Raw genomic sequence first — 15,780 nt, forward strand, 5'->3', positions numbered from 1 at the left:
GAATAGGGAAATTATCAAGGTGGGGATGGGTATTAGATATGGAATTCTGGGGGTGGGAATTTTGTGTAGAAATGTACCCCTGCTATCCTATAGTCTTGCCAAATTTTCCATTTTTTAAAAAAACATCTATTTATAAATAAAGGAAACACTGACAAAAACCATAGGATAAGAGGGGTACAACTCCACACAGTTTCTACCAGCAGAACACCAAATCCCGTCTTGCTGTTTCCTTAGTGCATGCGGATCTGGGGAAGTGGGGCTCCAGGAGAAATTGGTAGGGTCCTCTGCCCAGGGTAGTCCAGGTGGCATCATCATGTCAGCATCTGGAACCCGATGGCTGAAAAGACAGTTAACATGTACCAGAATCCTTCAACCGAAGGGAATGCTGCAGCGGACCGCCTTGCCTCCATAGGAATTCTCCTAGTCTCCGTCTCTAATCCTGCTGACTTTCATTCCCTAACCCATGTTAATCTTAAAGGCCTTCGTGCTCGATTTCCTGATGTTCCTTTACCACAGTTGAAACATATTCTTGCTACATGTTCTTCCTGTGCAAGTCTCATAAAAACACCTGCTATTCAAACTCTTGGGGTTAACCCCTGAGGCTTAAAAGCCAACACTCTTTGGCAAATCAATGTCACCCACATACCAAACTTTGGCAAACAAAAGTATGTATTTGTCTCAATTGATACATTTTCTAAATTTATGTGGGCAACAGCCCAGATGGGAGAAAGCTATAAAAAGCTTATATGCCATATGCTCTCCTTTTTTGTTGTAATGGGCTTACCCCTTGAACTGAAAACTGAAAATGGGACTATGTTTACCAGCAAACTATTTAAAGATTTTGGTTCCCTGTGGAACCATACCACAGGCATTCCCCATAATCCACAGGGACAAGGCATTGTCGAGAGGGCCCATCAAACCCTTCAAGCTCAATTAAATAAATATAAAGGAGTAATGTACCCCCCATATCCAGCTAGCAAAAGCCTTAACTACATTTAATCTCTTTAATATTTACAATAATTCAGATCTACCTCCTATTATTCTTCATTGGCAAACACCATCCACCCTCCCAGCTATTAAGGTCAAATGAAAAGACCCACTCGATAAAATTTGGAAAGGGCCTGACCCCCTATTGACCATGGGCAGGGGTTTCACATTTATTTTTCCACAGAATTACTCCAAACCTGTCTGGGTTCCTGCCCGCCATGTCCAACAATACCCGCATGATGGCACTGCTATCCCTGAAGAACAAGAAATACTACAAGAGGACTAGATGCAGGATGCACCCCAGGATCCATAATATGACATGGTGGAATCTGGAAAATCTGGCTCACAGAGCCCTCTCTCCTACCCCTTCTCTAGATGTCTTATGTTATGACTGGACAGTTGTGTTTTGTGAGTGAGTGTGTTGAATGACCAAAAAATTTTTGTATGACCCATCTGCTCAGAGTACTCTAAAACTTAATTGACTTTATATAAAAATGCTGGATGTAGCATAGGTTTCTGGGGACGTCCAGAAACATTCCAAATTTTTTTTTCTCTCTTTTGATTTTTTATGTAGAAGACTTGGTATGTATGTAAAGTGCTTAGTCTTAAACTGTGTGAGTAAAGACAGATCTAATTTTTTTAAAATGGCATTTTTTTCATAACAGAAGTTTTTCTCCTCCTGTGTGTTATAACTAAATGTTTATAGGTATGTTTCGAGTTTGGTAAACACTAACTTAACAGTTAAAAGTGTAACCTTGAAGCTACATTACTACCAGAAAAGGTAAAATTAATTTGCTAAAAGTAACTATTTAGGGTATGCCTAAATATTTAACGGGACAATACATCCCCAAAACTAAAATACAAGTTCTCTATACAGGGCGCTTTTGGAGGGCCCCCAAAAGTGCCCTGTAAACTATCTTGTGGAAATTAATCCACAACAAATATGGCATCAATCTGACACTGTAAATGTTAAAACCATTGTCACTAACATGTGTCAACTCTCTAAGTAACCTGAGTCTGTTTATAGTCCAAAGTAAAATGGTTAAAAAAATCAATATATATTTTAACTAAAATTGGTCTGAAGATCCTGCTGTAGAGACTGCCACAAGAGGTCACATTAGGTGACCTTTAAACAAAATCATAGAGATACTTAAACCAATTATAATCATCGAGCTATCAATTATAGTAAGCCTCTAACTTGTTACAAGTTTTATTTTTCTTTCACAAGTAGGTGATTACAGCTATCAAGCCTTCACATGAAGAATCATCTGTTCATATAGTAAGGTATTAAACTATAAAAAGTTCTTCCATACACAAATTATGTGAATTAACAACATTCACATATTCTTCTACACTTAACTGGTGTATCTCGTCTTGCCACTATAGCACAGGGAGAACACATGAATCTCATAAGGTTGGTGGTCATTTAAGCCTTCCCTCCCCCACAAAAATGTTCTACATCTTCCCACCTGAGCATGGCATTCCTTAAAAACATTTAAGCCTGCTCCACTCTATACATTTCTTACTGTGTCCATTAGATACAAAAGAAAAGGGGGAGATGCTGTGCAGATGTCTCCCCAAGGCCCTGCCACCCTACACAGAGTATTATTGTACTTTCAAGGCTTTCCCCAACCAATAATGTCCCAACACATCACTCAGGGGTGTTGACCTAAAAAAGTCCACCTACTCTCCCTCCCCTTGCTCGCGCTCTCTTGCCCAGTGGTGAGGTAGGAGGACACAGCCATTTTTCTTTTGGCTGGCTCCATGTGGTCTGAACCACTCGTCTGACCCAAAAATAAGATTTGTATTCCCTATGTGCTTGGATTCTCTCTCCTTTGCATCCCGCCACTGTGTCAAGCAGAAGTCCTGTTCCAGGTTTCAGATGTTCTGTTGTATAAATGTAGAATAGGATATTAACTGGGTTTGTCATATATGGATTTTATTATCTTGAAATAAATTCTGGGGATTAGGGTGGTAGCACACACAGTTCACATGACAGGAAACTTAAGGACCCAAGCAAGGATATTGGTTCTAGCCATGGGATCTCCACTTGCAGGGGGGTTTTGACAAGTTGTGCAGTAGATCTGCAGGTGTGTTTCTTTCTCTCCCTCTCTATCATCACATTCCCTCTCAATTTCTCTCTGTCCTATAAAAAAATATCTAAAACATGACCACAGGATCAGTGGATTCTTTTTTTTTTTTTTACTTTTTATTTATAAAAAGGAAATATTGACTAAACCATAGGAAAAGGGGGGTACAACATCAGACAATTCCTACCACCAGAACTCTTTATCCCATCGCCTCCCTTGATAGCTTTCCTATTCTTTTTCCCTCTGAGACTATGGACCCAAGGTCACTCTGAGATGCAGAAGGTGGAAGGTCTGGCTTCTTTAACTCTTTCCCTATGAACATAGGCTTTGACAGGTCAACCATACACCCAGCCCGTCTTTCTCTTTCCCTAGTAGGGCAGGGTTCTGGGTAATCAGAGCTCCAGGACACATTGGTGGGGTCATCTGTTCAGGGAAGTCTGGTGGGCATCCTGCTAGTATCTGGATCCTTGTGGCTGAAAAGAGAGTTAACATATAAAGCCAAACAAGATGTAGACTAATCATGAACCTAAGGCTTGTGTAGTGAAGGTGAAGAGTTGGGGTAGGGGTGCCTATCTGTTCTGTAGATAGCTAGTATGCTGTCATATCTTAATGATGACTCTTTAGTCACTGTCAGGCCACCCCATCAGCTAGGGCCCTAATCAAGGATCCTGAGATTCCCAAACATACATGATGGACCTAGACTTTGAAAAATCCTTCTCTCCATGGTTACTGGTCATCTATATTAGGAACAACAAAACAGACCCCTTTGTGGATTCCCCATAGGACCTGGCCCTCAACTTGGTAGACTGGAGTAGAGACTGATTCATCCTCTAAAGGGGGGCTGGACAACATACTCTATGCTATACCTGAGGAAGATGGGTAATTGAAATTGAGTCCTGAAATTGAGTCAGCTTGGGACATTCCTACTCATGACTACAGAATGTGAGATCAGATCTATAGGGTTGCAGAGGTTACATAGACTCCTAAGCTGAATATGGGCCCCAGATCAGATAAAATAAAATGGACCTTGAGAGCTTGTTTGGAGGTTCTATCAGGGGAGCGCAGCTACTCGTATACCCTCGACCGAAGACTGGTCCGTCTCTATTCCGGGAAGGACGTACTCTTCGACTGAGCATGCAGCTTCAGGAGGGATGCACATGGAGCGTTGAGGGAGGAAGGGGACACCCGCCTAGCCAGCCAGATCAGCCGAATCAACCCTTGCGATCAATGGGGTGACAGATGTCACAGCCAGATCACCCTCGCATCCAGATAAAATCAATGAGGTTTACAGTCAACAATATTTATACCCTTTTCCCATATTTGGGAGCTACTCTCTTGCCAGATTCAGCTTTCTGGTCCTTTTACCAGCCATGCATGACATCATCTCCCAGACAATATTTAGGATCCACCTTCATATCAGATTTCAGGCACAGGGGGGGAAAAAAAACAAACCTGGTATAGCCACAGGCCCTTTGAAATACAACAAAAATATGTCTGCTTTATATTTTAGCTCCTTTTCAGTCACTAGGTACCAACCATGATGCTACCCTGACTTCCTTGGGCAGAGGACCCCATCATGTGTCTTGGAGCCATGCCTCCCCAGAGTCCTGCCCCAGGAGGAAAGAGAGAGAGACAGCTCTCTCTCAGGAAAGAGAGAGACAGCTGGGACTATGTGTCGACCTGCCATTGCCCATGTTGAGCAGAGAAGCAGTTACAGAAGCCAGACCTTCCACTTTATGCACCCTGGTTCCAAGCCCCAAGAGGAATAAAGAATAGGGATGCTATCAAGGTGGGGATGGGGATTGGATATGGAGTGCTGGGGGTGGACATTGTGTGGAATTGTACCCCTCTTATCCAATAGTCTTGGAAATGTTACCACTTTTAAAATTTGTATTTATAAAGAAGAAAACACTGACAAAAACCATAGGATAAGAGGGGTACAGCTCCACAAAATTTCCACCACCACAACGCCATATCCCATTCCCTCCCCTCCCGTGATAGATTTCCTATTTTTTATCCCTCTGGGAGTATGGACCCAGGGTCATTATGGGGTGCAGAAGGTGGAAGGTCTGGCTTCTGTAATTGCTACCCGATGAACATTGGCTTTGGCAGGTTTATCCATACTCCTGGTCTGTCTCTCTTTCCTTTGTGGGGTGGGGTTCTGCGTAAGTGGGGCTCCAGGACACTTTGGTAGAGTCATCTGCCCAGGGAATTCCAATCAGCATCATGCTATCATCTGGAACCTGGTGGTTGAAAAGACAGTTAAAATAGAGCCATGAAAATTGTTGACTAATCATGAACCTAAAGGCTGGATTAGTGCAGATGAAGAGAGGGGGAGGGGTCTCCATTCAGTAGATAATTAGTAGGCATACTTTAGTTATATTAAAAAGAGCCCATGACTATACTAGTTTTCTGTTTGTTTGTTTTGTTTGCTTTTTTTTTTTCCAGAGCATGACAACTATAGGCATGTGGATCCAAATTATTGTCTGTGGAGATGATGTCATGGCTGGAAAAAAGGTCCAGAAAGCTGGATCTGAGAGAGTAACTCCCAAATATGGGAAAATTGTATAAATACTGTTGACTGTAAACCCCATCGATTTGATCTGATCTGGGGCCCATATTCAGCGTTGGAGTCTATGTAACCTCTGCAGCCCTGTAGATCTGAGCTCACATTCTATGGTCATGAGTAGGAACTTTCCCAAGCAGCCCCAATTACAGAAACCATCTTCCTCAGGTGGAAGATAGAGTATGTTTCCCATCCTCCCTTCACAGGATGGAACATTCTCTACCGTTGTTGATCCAAGTTGAGAGCAAGGTCTTCAGGGGGAAAAAGGGGAGGTCTATTGTGTCGTTTCTAATAGATGTGAATAGTAACAATGGAGAGAGGAATTTTTTCAAGGTCTAGGCCCATCATGTCTGTTTGGGAATCTCAGGACTCTGCAACTAGCTGATGGGGTGGCCTGATAGTGTCTAAAGAGTCGTCATTAAAGTATGCCAGGCTCTTTCCTTTATTAAGCTTTTGCAGTCCTTACTTTGATATGGTTACCTTTGAGTGAGTGACGGAAGTATAATAGGAAGTAAGTTTGGAGGGTATATAAGTCTTAGCAGACACTATTTCATTAGGAACTTTATGGCATCTTTTTAGGTCTTTCTACTTGCTTGCTGCATATACTGACTCAGTGAAGACTATTGCGCACTTTTGAATTAAAGTATTCATCTTGCCCTAATTTATGGATATATGTGAACATATGCCTTATCTCATGGGACCTGATCTGTATCTACAGTTTGCAACTTTGTTAGGAAGTGAACCACCTGAAGTGGAATTAGAGAATCCTATGAAAGGAAAGGCCTCACCCAAGTAATGAGGTTGAAGGGTTGACATTCATCCCTGAAGTCTCTGGATACAGTCTGAAGTGAAACATGCTAAGGTGGAACTATTGCATTAATTAGGATGAGATTAGCAGATGTAGTATCTTTTGGGATAAATTGAGAGAAGCATGCAGGAAAGTGAGCCCCACCCTAGAGGTTCCAGGATTGGGGTAAATATAGGCTCTATACAGGAAGTAGAATGTTTCTGCTTTCTTAGGGTTTAAGGAGACAATAGATAGTTACTGCTGTAATCTAATTACTTGGCAATTGGGTTAACTTTGAAAATCAAATTGTTAGGATTTGGTGTGTTATAGACAACATCACCATAATTTATGTCCTTTGACATTATTAGTATATAGCTCTGTCTTAGAGAGTAATGCAACCAGATGCTTCTGTTCTCTCTGGTTTCATCTTCTTTCAAACAATATTTTATTTATTCATTAATGAACAACATAGGAGGAGAGAAAAAGAGCCAGACATCACTCTAGTACATGTGCTGCCAGGAATTGGACTCAAGACCTCAAGCTTGAGAGTCCTATGCTTTGTTCACTGAGCCACCTCCCAGACCACTGGTCTAATCTTTTAGATTAAGAAAGTCAACATTTCAAAGACTCAGCCAACGGCCTGTGCATTAAAAATTTCCAGACATTAAATCATTTTTCCCTCTCATATTAATTAAATCATGATTTCTATGACTACAAGTTAATAGGACTGGACATTCACATGTTTGAACATGAGAGACAGCAAAAGAGAGAGAGAGAGAGAGAGAGAGAGAGAGAGAGAGAAGCCAAAATCCTACTTAGATGATGATCTGAACAAAAAGGGAGCCCAAGAAGCTCACAGGCCTAGCTTTTACACCCAAACCCCACCTCCACCTTTCTAAACCACATAAGTCACCATGCCCAATTTCTGAGTGGTACTCACCAGTCCCTCCAGTCCCTCCACACCACTACTATGAATGCCCCCTCACAGACTCCCTGAGAAGAAAGAGCACCCCTCTGTCATATACTTTTTACATATCATTTACTTTTGAATAGAGAAAAAAACATTGGGGGGGTGGGGTGGGTGGAGAGGAATGCCTGCCAGTGGGGACTAGGAGCTGGGACATGGATCCTTGTGAACTGAAATGTGTACATTTGAGGAGGTGCACCACCACCTGCCCATCTTTACATGGAAAAGCAAAGGGGTGGGAAGGGGAAGCAATGCTGACCATGGGTCCGCCCATCTCCACCAGGCAGAGGGCTGTGGAGGCCCAGCCCCTATGTGTGGAGTCTTTCTCAGAGTCTCCATGATGGGAGAACAAGGGCTGGGAGGGTGTCTTTATTTTCCTAGTTACATCAGGTCTCTCTCTGAGGGGAGTTTCAGAGTGTGGGGTTTCTTCCCAGCCATCTCTCCTGCTTGGAAATTCAAGCCCTCACCTACCCTGTGGTGGGGTCCTTCTTGCCCTTTCTGTGGTGCTCTGCTCCCAGGTTGGGATGGCTAGGGGTGTCCAAAGGGGTTATTGGCAACTGTAGGGAAAGACAGAAAGACAGACCAGTCAGAGCAACACACACGCACACGCACACGCACACGCACACGCACACGCACACACACACACACTGCCAACTCAGGACGAATGCAGGAAAAATTATATTCAGGCATGCAGAAAGGCTCTGCCCTGAGATACGCTGATCTCTGAGAGGCCTCACTGGCAGGAGCTCTGAAAACATGTCTGCCTTAGCTTCTTAAGTGCTGGGGTGCTGGGCAAAGGCTCACCTCCTTCAAGTGCAGACACGTTGGGGTCCTCATATCCCAGCAATGGCCGCCATTGAAGGTCCCTGCCCACCTGCTCATGCATCCTCGAGGTGGGGGTTGGGGCGCGAGTACAAACAGCCCAGCAGCAGGTGCAGGTCAGTTGGAGGAGGCAGCCCCGTGGACACAGCACTGGCCAGCGCTCGCGCATGCGCCCTGCAAGACAGAGCTGAAAGGAAGGGGACTGGGAAGAATGGGAACAGGGCCTGGGCTGGGTCTCCTTGGGATGCTGGCAAGCACCACGGCCTATTAGATACACACAGAGGTGCTCAGCCCTCATGGTCCAGGGGAAGCCCCTGTCTCCTGAGCCCTGCTCTAGGTATGGGGTTTGCACAGAGTCTGGAGCACAGCTCCGGGCTCAGAGCCTTAGGAACTGAGGCTGCAGACAACTTTGCCCATGCTAGGGCTCTGAGTCCTCTGTTTGCTTGGGCGCGGGTGTGTGTGTGTGTGTGTGTGTGTGTGTGTGTGTGTGTGTGTGTGTGTGTGTGTGTGTGTGTGTGTGTGTGTAAATGGGGGAGGGGGCAGGGAGAGAGGCTGCTCCCTTGCCCAGGAGGCCTGTCCTGCCCTCCATCACCTTGCACTTGAGCTGTGCAGGGAGGCCTGAGCGCTGGTCCCCAGCACAGTACTGTGAGTCTTTCAGTGGCCAGTACACCTGACAAAACAGTACACTGGATCCCCCTGCACATGAGGACAGGACTGAATAGCACAATGTCTATAAAGTGTTGGTGTCATAGAGACATCACTGGGGAGATTTGGTTTGTGGGACCAACACCCAGATCCAAAGATAAACCTGGGGGCTATTAGTAAATATGAAAAGTAAAATTAAAGAAAATAAAAATTGGATGGTGTATTTTTTTTTTTTTACTATCAAGAAATAAAGAAAAAAACACCTCTAGTTTAAAGAGGGAAAGATGGACAAAAATGAGCTAATGCATGAAAAATTGAAGAGAAGGGATCAGCAAGGATAATCTTTGAGGTTACACTCAGAACAAGTCCTAAATGTCCCTCATGCAGGAACTGAACACTATGAAGGGCACCCTAGGCACTGCCCACCTGCCAGAGCCCCATGGAATACCCCTCCCACCCAGCACCCCTTCCCAGGGCCCCTCCCCCACTGTGGAATGTTGGGGGTGCATCCTTCTACTGTTCAAATTCAAATGCACACAGCCTCCACTTGGATGCTGAGCAGCTGTTGGAGCAGGTTGCTCTTCTCCACTCTCTTCTGCTGACTGTATTGCCGTGGTTAGTGGGCAGCTAGGACTTGGGGGACAGGACCCAAGTCTCTGGAGATGTTTCCAGAAGGAGGTAAGCCTGTTAGGGGTGGACTTTAGACACTGGGCTCCAGAGAGAAACCCACAGATGGGGACAGGCAATTAGGGTGAAGTCCAGGAAGGGGGGACCCTGGGTACAGGACAGCTCACCTGGGTGGAGCCCACAGAGCCCTGAGTCAGCTCTGGACAGAGTGGCCTCAGAGGGGTTAGGGCACTCAGAGACTGCCTGTTTTAGAGAAGGGCAGAGATCAGAGATACTGGTTCTCCCTGGAGAAGAGACAGACCCTGGGTGAGGAGAGTCCTAGCTGATGCCCACAGATTGAAGGGCACTGAGAGGCTCAGGTGAACAAGTCCCACCCACACACCCCTCCTAGGTCCCACAGTGTCTCCTATACTGGCCCCAGACCTGGACGTGGTCCTGGACTCCTCCATCAGCCCAGCTGAGGCACTGCCTCTGTGTAACCCCAGCCTCCTGCCTCAAGCACACATGGAACAGCCTCTGCCCCATCTCCTCAGGGAAGCCATCCCTGCTGGGGTCCCTGGGGTTCTTCCAGTCTTGCCCAGGGGGCCTGTTGTGTCAGGAGAGGCTGGGCCTGGTCTCTGCAGTGCTGTGCCCTCCCCTGTGCCAATTCAGGCCAGGGCTCCAGGGGTTGCAGTGCTCTTAAACCAGCCCTCATCAAACTGGGAAGCATCAGGAACCCACTTTGGGGCACCCAGAGAGCCCTGCCTGGCCACCCACATGCCCGGAGCCCACCCAGATGGCCTAAGTGACCGTCAGAGCCTGGGTGACAACTTCCAGAGATGGCAAAGATTCAAGAAGCTGGTGTGGACCCGTCTGCCCCAGAGGCAGGACCTTGCAGCACTGTCCTGCTTCCTTCTGTGAGTGTTCCCACAGGGCCCTGGTCCCCAAGGGCCCCAGAGGGCTCAGCATAGGGACTCCCCCCTGCTCTGGGGCAATAGAGAAGGCTAAAGGTTGACTCTCTCTGTTCCCAGTATCCCCTTGCAGGCCTGTCCCCACACAAGCCTCCCTGCAGTTTGTCACCTCCTTCAGGTCTCAGGGCTTCCCCAGCTCCTGTACAGTTCCCCTGCCATACATGGATACTGTGTCCCTCCACCCTCAGCTCAGACACTTGCAGGACATCCTGGAGACAGTGTGGGGAGCTCCTCCCTGGAGAGGGACAGGGGGAAATGTTTCGGGGGGGAGGGCTCTTAAAGGGCTGGTCTGAGTGGCAGTGGTCTTTCAGCCCAGTGCTCAGGTCCCTGGCCCACCGGGAGCCCACCATGTCACTGGAGGAGGGCCTGAAGCTAGGGTTGCAGGAATGGGGGCGCACAGGAGCCTCTGAGCGATTGGCCTTCCATGAGATGGCTGTGAGGTGAGTCAGGGGCCGAGGCTGAGGGGTTAATGAGTACAGGCTGGTTGCTGATAGCGTGTGGCAGAGGTACCAGGTCCCTCAGTCCAGAGTGTGTGGCCCCCCAGTAAAAGACCTATCCCCCAAATCTGACAGATCCCATACATGGACAACCTAGGACAAAAGGAGCCTGGGGGGGGGTGGTCTACCTAGGTCTGTTCTTCTTCATTCTAGATGGCCCCTTCCCCATCTGCCTCCAGTCCAAGTTGACCCCAAGTGCCTCCCTGTCCCTCAGACCTGTTCCCAAGTTCAGGTGGTCCTTCCTTCAGCCTGCCTGCCCCCACAAGTCCAGTTTTCCCCCAGCACTGTCCCCATCTCCCCAGGTTCTTGGAGCTTGAGGCCCAGGAGGAGATGCAGAAGTTGACATGGATGAAGGAGATGCAGAGCCTCTCTGGCAGCCTCTCAGGCTGTATCCCCCACAGTGGCCTCCAGGCTCAGGCTGCCCCCAGGAAGCCACACAAATCTCAGAGCCCACCCAGGCACCCAGTCCCCCTGAAGACCTCCCTGAGGGCTGCCCAGGACATGGATGTGGAGGGGACACCCCTGCCACAGTCCCTGGACATGGATGTCCTGAGTCTTATTGATCAGCTGTGTTCCCAGGAGGACTTCCTCACCCAGGTAGGCAGGGCCAGAGCTCTGGGCCTGGGGTGTCCAGGGAGGACCTCACCACACACACCAGGGGCTGTCCAGAGAAGGGCTCTCCTCCACACAACCTGGAGATGTCCAGACCTCAGTGTCTCTTACCTGGTGTCTGCTGAGAGCACTGTGTGTGCGGAGGGAGTCCCCTCCTTTGGGGGCTCTGTGTCCTTTCCCCAGGCTGAAGGCCTCACACTGTGCTCAGGAGGCTCCCTGCCCCTCTGGCTCCAAGGGCCCCTGTCCAGTGCTCACAGCCCTTCCTCCCCCAGCCAGAGGCCCTCCTGAACCCCCAATTCCTGGAGGAGCTGCTCTCCCCAGACCCTGAGCTGGACCTCTCAACCCTGGCTGAGGAGCTGGGACAGCAGGGAGGACTCAGCCCCACACAGGTGAGCACTTAGCTCATATCAGGACCCAGGGGACCTGAGCCTCCTCTTTCCTGGGGCAGGGCAAGGGGGACATTGGGCACAGGGGGAAGGGCAGAAGGGAGTTAAGCTGGGCTGTGGGAACCAGGCCCCTGGCAGTCCCAGCCCCCACACTGAGCTCTGTCCCTTCTTCTGCAGCTGCCTGAGCAGCACTCTCTGGATGTGAACAGAAGAGGGGGTGAGCAAGAGCCCTCAGGACCAACTGAGACTCCTGTGGACACAGGACACTCTGGAGGTGCCTCACAGGGTCCTGTCTTAGGAACCCTCCAGGATGAGGAGCCTCTCCCCAGCCTGGCTTTCCTCATGGCCTCTCCTCACAGCCTGCTGCCCCCAGGCTTTGCACTGAGCCCTGAGCCTGCCACAGCCCACAGCAACCTCTATTCTGGGAGACCAAGGGCTCCACGTTGTGCACACCTGAAGAGAAAGAACCTTCCTGCAGCCCCCGCTCAGGAAGCCAAGTCCAGAAAGCGCCCACTGGAAAAGGCCCCTGGCCAGTCTGGGAGCACAGCCCTCCCCAGGGGCTCTGCAGGGCTGGCTGAGCCCTCATCCCCAAAGAGGAGGTGCCCTCCTCAGCTGCCTGGAGGAGCAGGAGGATGGTTGGCAGCTAATAGGGGGTAGGGAGCCTGAACTAAGGTGGCCTCACCTACCTTTGAGAACTGGGGACCTCAACTCCTTCTCAGGACTTGGGGCCTCACTTTTTTCTCAGGCCTGAGAGCCTCACCCCTTCTCCTGGCAAAGGGCTTGTGGTCCATCTCTCAGGCCTTGAAGACTCACTTCCATCTAAGGGCTTAGGGCCTGATCCCCTATCACTCTAAGGTCACTGTGGCCTGAACTCTACCTTTCAGGCCTGGGGCTTGCACCCCAGTTCTTAGGTCAGGGGCCTCACCCCATTTCACAGGCCTGTGTGGCATCTGTCAGGCCATTGAGACCAGTACCCCACCTATCAGGCTATTGAGGCCTCATCCTACATCACAGGCCTGGGGCCCTTCACCTTGTGTCAGTCCTCCCACCCCAAGGAGCCTGGCCCTCTCTACATCACTGGGTGTTCTGACTGGTTACTTATGGGTGGGAGGGGAGAGGGCCTACAGAGGGAGGGTGTGGTGGGGGAGGGACCCCAACTAGATTAAAGATGATTTTGTGTGACAATGCTCTGTGGCCTGCTCTGTCCAAGCCCCTTGGGGAGGCCTAGTGGAGTAGGGGAGGGTCAGGTTCTGGGATTCTGTCAGAGGGGGAGGTGCTCCCAGGAGCAGAGCAAAGATGACCCAGCTCATGGTGGGGACAGCAGCCCCCGTGGACCCACTAAGCAGCCTGGACACAGCTGGTTTGAGAACTTTGACAACAGTGAAAACAGAGCAGAGAGGATGTGTTCTCCCTCCCGCCCTCACTAACTCACCTCTTTCATTAAGAACCAAAGATAGAAGGAGAATACACATGCTGAAACTTGGGTTGGGGAGAGTATATGACACTAAGGAACAGATGCTGGGGAAGGAGGGAGGAACAGGTTGAGGGGGCTTGCATTGTGTCCTGATTTGTGATGGTGGAAAAGGAACTACTTGGGACTGAGTGTAACAGTGTTCTCTGGACACCTACATACCACAGGGAGATGAGAGACTGTACCCATGTGTCAACAACTTTACTGCGAACCATTAATCCCCCAATAAAGTGATAAAAAAACATCAAAACACAAACATACACAAGCTTCCCTCGGACAACCCAAGGTGCCTGTCCCTGCCCTGCAGGGAGTTATTCTGACAGCTGAAGCACATTTGGGACTCTGATAGCTTTGCACAAACTCCCTCCATGTCTGTGCTCTTGCAGTGAGCTTTGACCTGGCCCTATTTGTCAGCGCAACCGAGAGCTCTGCCTCTCCACTGTCACCCTGACAAGAACCCCAAAACCTTGCTCACCCACCAACAGGGGATGCCACTTCCCAGCCAGGCAGAGGCTAATCTGGGGTCTCCTGATGCTGGACCTGGGACATCAGCCCAGGAAACCCAGCCCTGCTCCCCTACTCAATTCCATCTGCTCACCTTCCTGGGGCCCCCAGCACCTTTTCACTAGCCTGCAAGACACCCAGAAGGTCCTCTGTTTCTTTCCTGACCCTTAGTCCTTCCCAACCCTGATTTCAGCACAACTTCCGGAGGTGCTGTAGGTGCCATCTTCAGCCTACTGGAATGAGAGTGTCAACTCTTTACAGTTGTGTTTCCTTTTATTTCTTGTATTTACTTGCTCTGGATAAAACCTCCAACACCACATGCAATGTACTTTATGACATTATACCATAGTGTCCTGTTGCAGATTTCAGATGTTCTGCTTTTTAAATGTAGAATATGATATTAACTGTGGGTTTGTAGTATATGGATTTTATTATTTTGAAATAAATTTTGGGGATCTGGGTGGTGGCACACAAAGTTAAGTCCACATGATAGGAAGCTTAAGGACCCAAGCAAGGACCCTGGTTCTAGTGCCAGGCTCCCCACTTGCTTGGGTGTCTTTTGACAAGCAGGGAAGCATGTCTGCAGGTGTATCTCTTACTCTCCCTCTCTATCTTCTCCTTCCGTCTCAACTTCTCTCTGTCCTATAAAAAAATATCTAAAGTATGACCACAGGAACAGTGGATTCTTTTATTATTAATTTTTTTATTTATAAAAAGGAAACATTGACTAAACCATAGGAAAAGTGGGGTACAATATCACACAATACCCACCACCAGAACTCTCTATCCCATCGCCTCCCTTGATAGCTTTCCTATCCTTTGACCCTCTGTGAGTATGGACCCATGGTCCCTGTGGGATGCAGAAGGTCTGGCTTCTGTAATTCTTTCCCTTTGAACATGGGCATTGACAGGTCGAACCATACTCCCAGCATGTCTCTCTCTATCCCTAGTAGGGCAGGGTTCTGGGAAATCAGAGCTCCAGGACACATTGATGGGGTCATCTGTCCAGGGAAGTGTGGTTGGCATCATGCTAGCATCTGGATTTTGGTGGCTGAAAAGAGAGTTAACATATAAACCCAGACAAGTTGTTGCCTAAACATGAACCTAAGGTGTGAATAGTGCAGGTGAAGAGTGGGGGCTTGGGGGTCACCCCCTTCTGTAGATAGCTAGCAGGCTGGCATTTCTTAATGATGACTCTTTAGTCACTGTCAGATGGTTCCTCAAATTGGGGCAGCTTGGAACATTCCTACTCATGACCACAGAATGTGAGCTCAGATCTATAGGGTTGCACAGGTTACACAGACTCCTAAGCTGAATATGGGCCCCAGATCAGATCAAATCAATAGATTTACAGTCAACAATATTTATACCCCTTTTCCCATATTTGGGAGTTACTCTTTCCTGATTCAGCTTTCTGGTCCTTTCACCAGCCATGCTTGACATCATCCTCCCAGACAATAATTAGGATACACCTGCATATCAGATTTCTGGCACAGGGAAAAAAAAAACTGATGTAGCCACAGGCCCTTTGAAATACAATGAAAATATGTCTGCTTTATATTTTAGTACTTTTCCAGCCACTCAGGATGCCACCATGATGCTACCCTGACTTCCTTGGGCAGAGGACCCCACCATGTGTCTTGGAGCCCTCCCTTCTCAGAGTCCTGCCCCAGGAAGAAGAGAGAGAGACAGGCTGGGAGTATGTATTGACCTGCCAATGCCCATATTGAGCAGAGAAGCAGTTATAGAAGACAGACCTACCACCTTAAGCATGCTGGATCCAAGCTCCCAGAGGGATAAAGAATAGGGAAATTATCAAGGTGGGGATGGGTATTAGATATGGAATTCTGGGGGTGGGAATTTTGTGTA

The 15,780-nt window shown here is 48.4% G+C and overlaps 2 long non-coding RNA genes across 2 annotated transcripts; one reads left to right on the top strand and one right to left on the bottom strand.

The window, feature by feature from the left end:
• Positions 1 to 3,226: 3,226 nt before the first annotated feature.
• On the bottom strand, positions 3,227 to 7,950 carry LOC132537690 (uncharacterized). Its single transcript, XR_009549151.1, has 3 exons — positions 7,865 to 7,950; positions 7,371 to 7,423; positions 3,227 to 3,550 (listed from the first exon to the last, which is right to left on the bottom strand). It is a non-coding gene; the product is annotated as an uncharacterized LOC132537690 (long non-coding RNA).
• A 2,357-nt stretch (positions 7,951 to 10,307) lies between these two features.
• Positions 10,308 to 11,287, top strand: LOC132537691 (uncharacterized). The gene is made up of 3 exons (XR_009549152.1): positions 10,308 to 10,387; positions 10,753 to 10,881; positions 11,241 to 11,287. It is a non-coding gene; the product is annotated as an uncharacterized LOC132537691 (long non-coding RNA).
• The last annotated feature ends 4,493 nt before the right edge of the window (positions 11,288 to 15,780 follow it).

This window comes from Erinaceus europaeus, chromosome 3 (assembly GCF_950295315.1).
Source record: "Erinaceus europaeus chromosome 3, mEriEur2.1, whole genome shotgun sequence".
NCBI lineage: Eukaryota > Metazoa > Chordata > Mammalia > Eulipotyphla > Erinaceidae > Erinaceus > Erinaceus europaeus.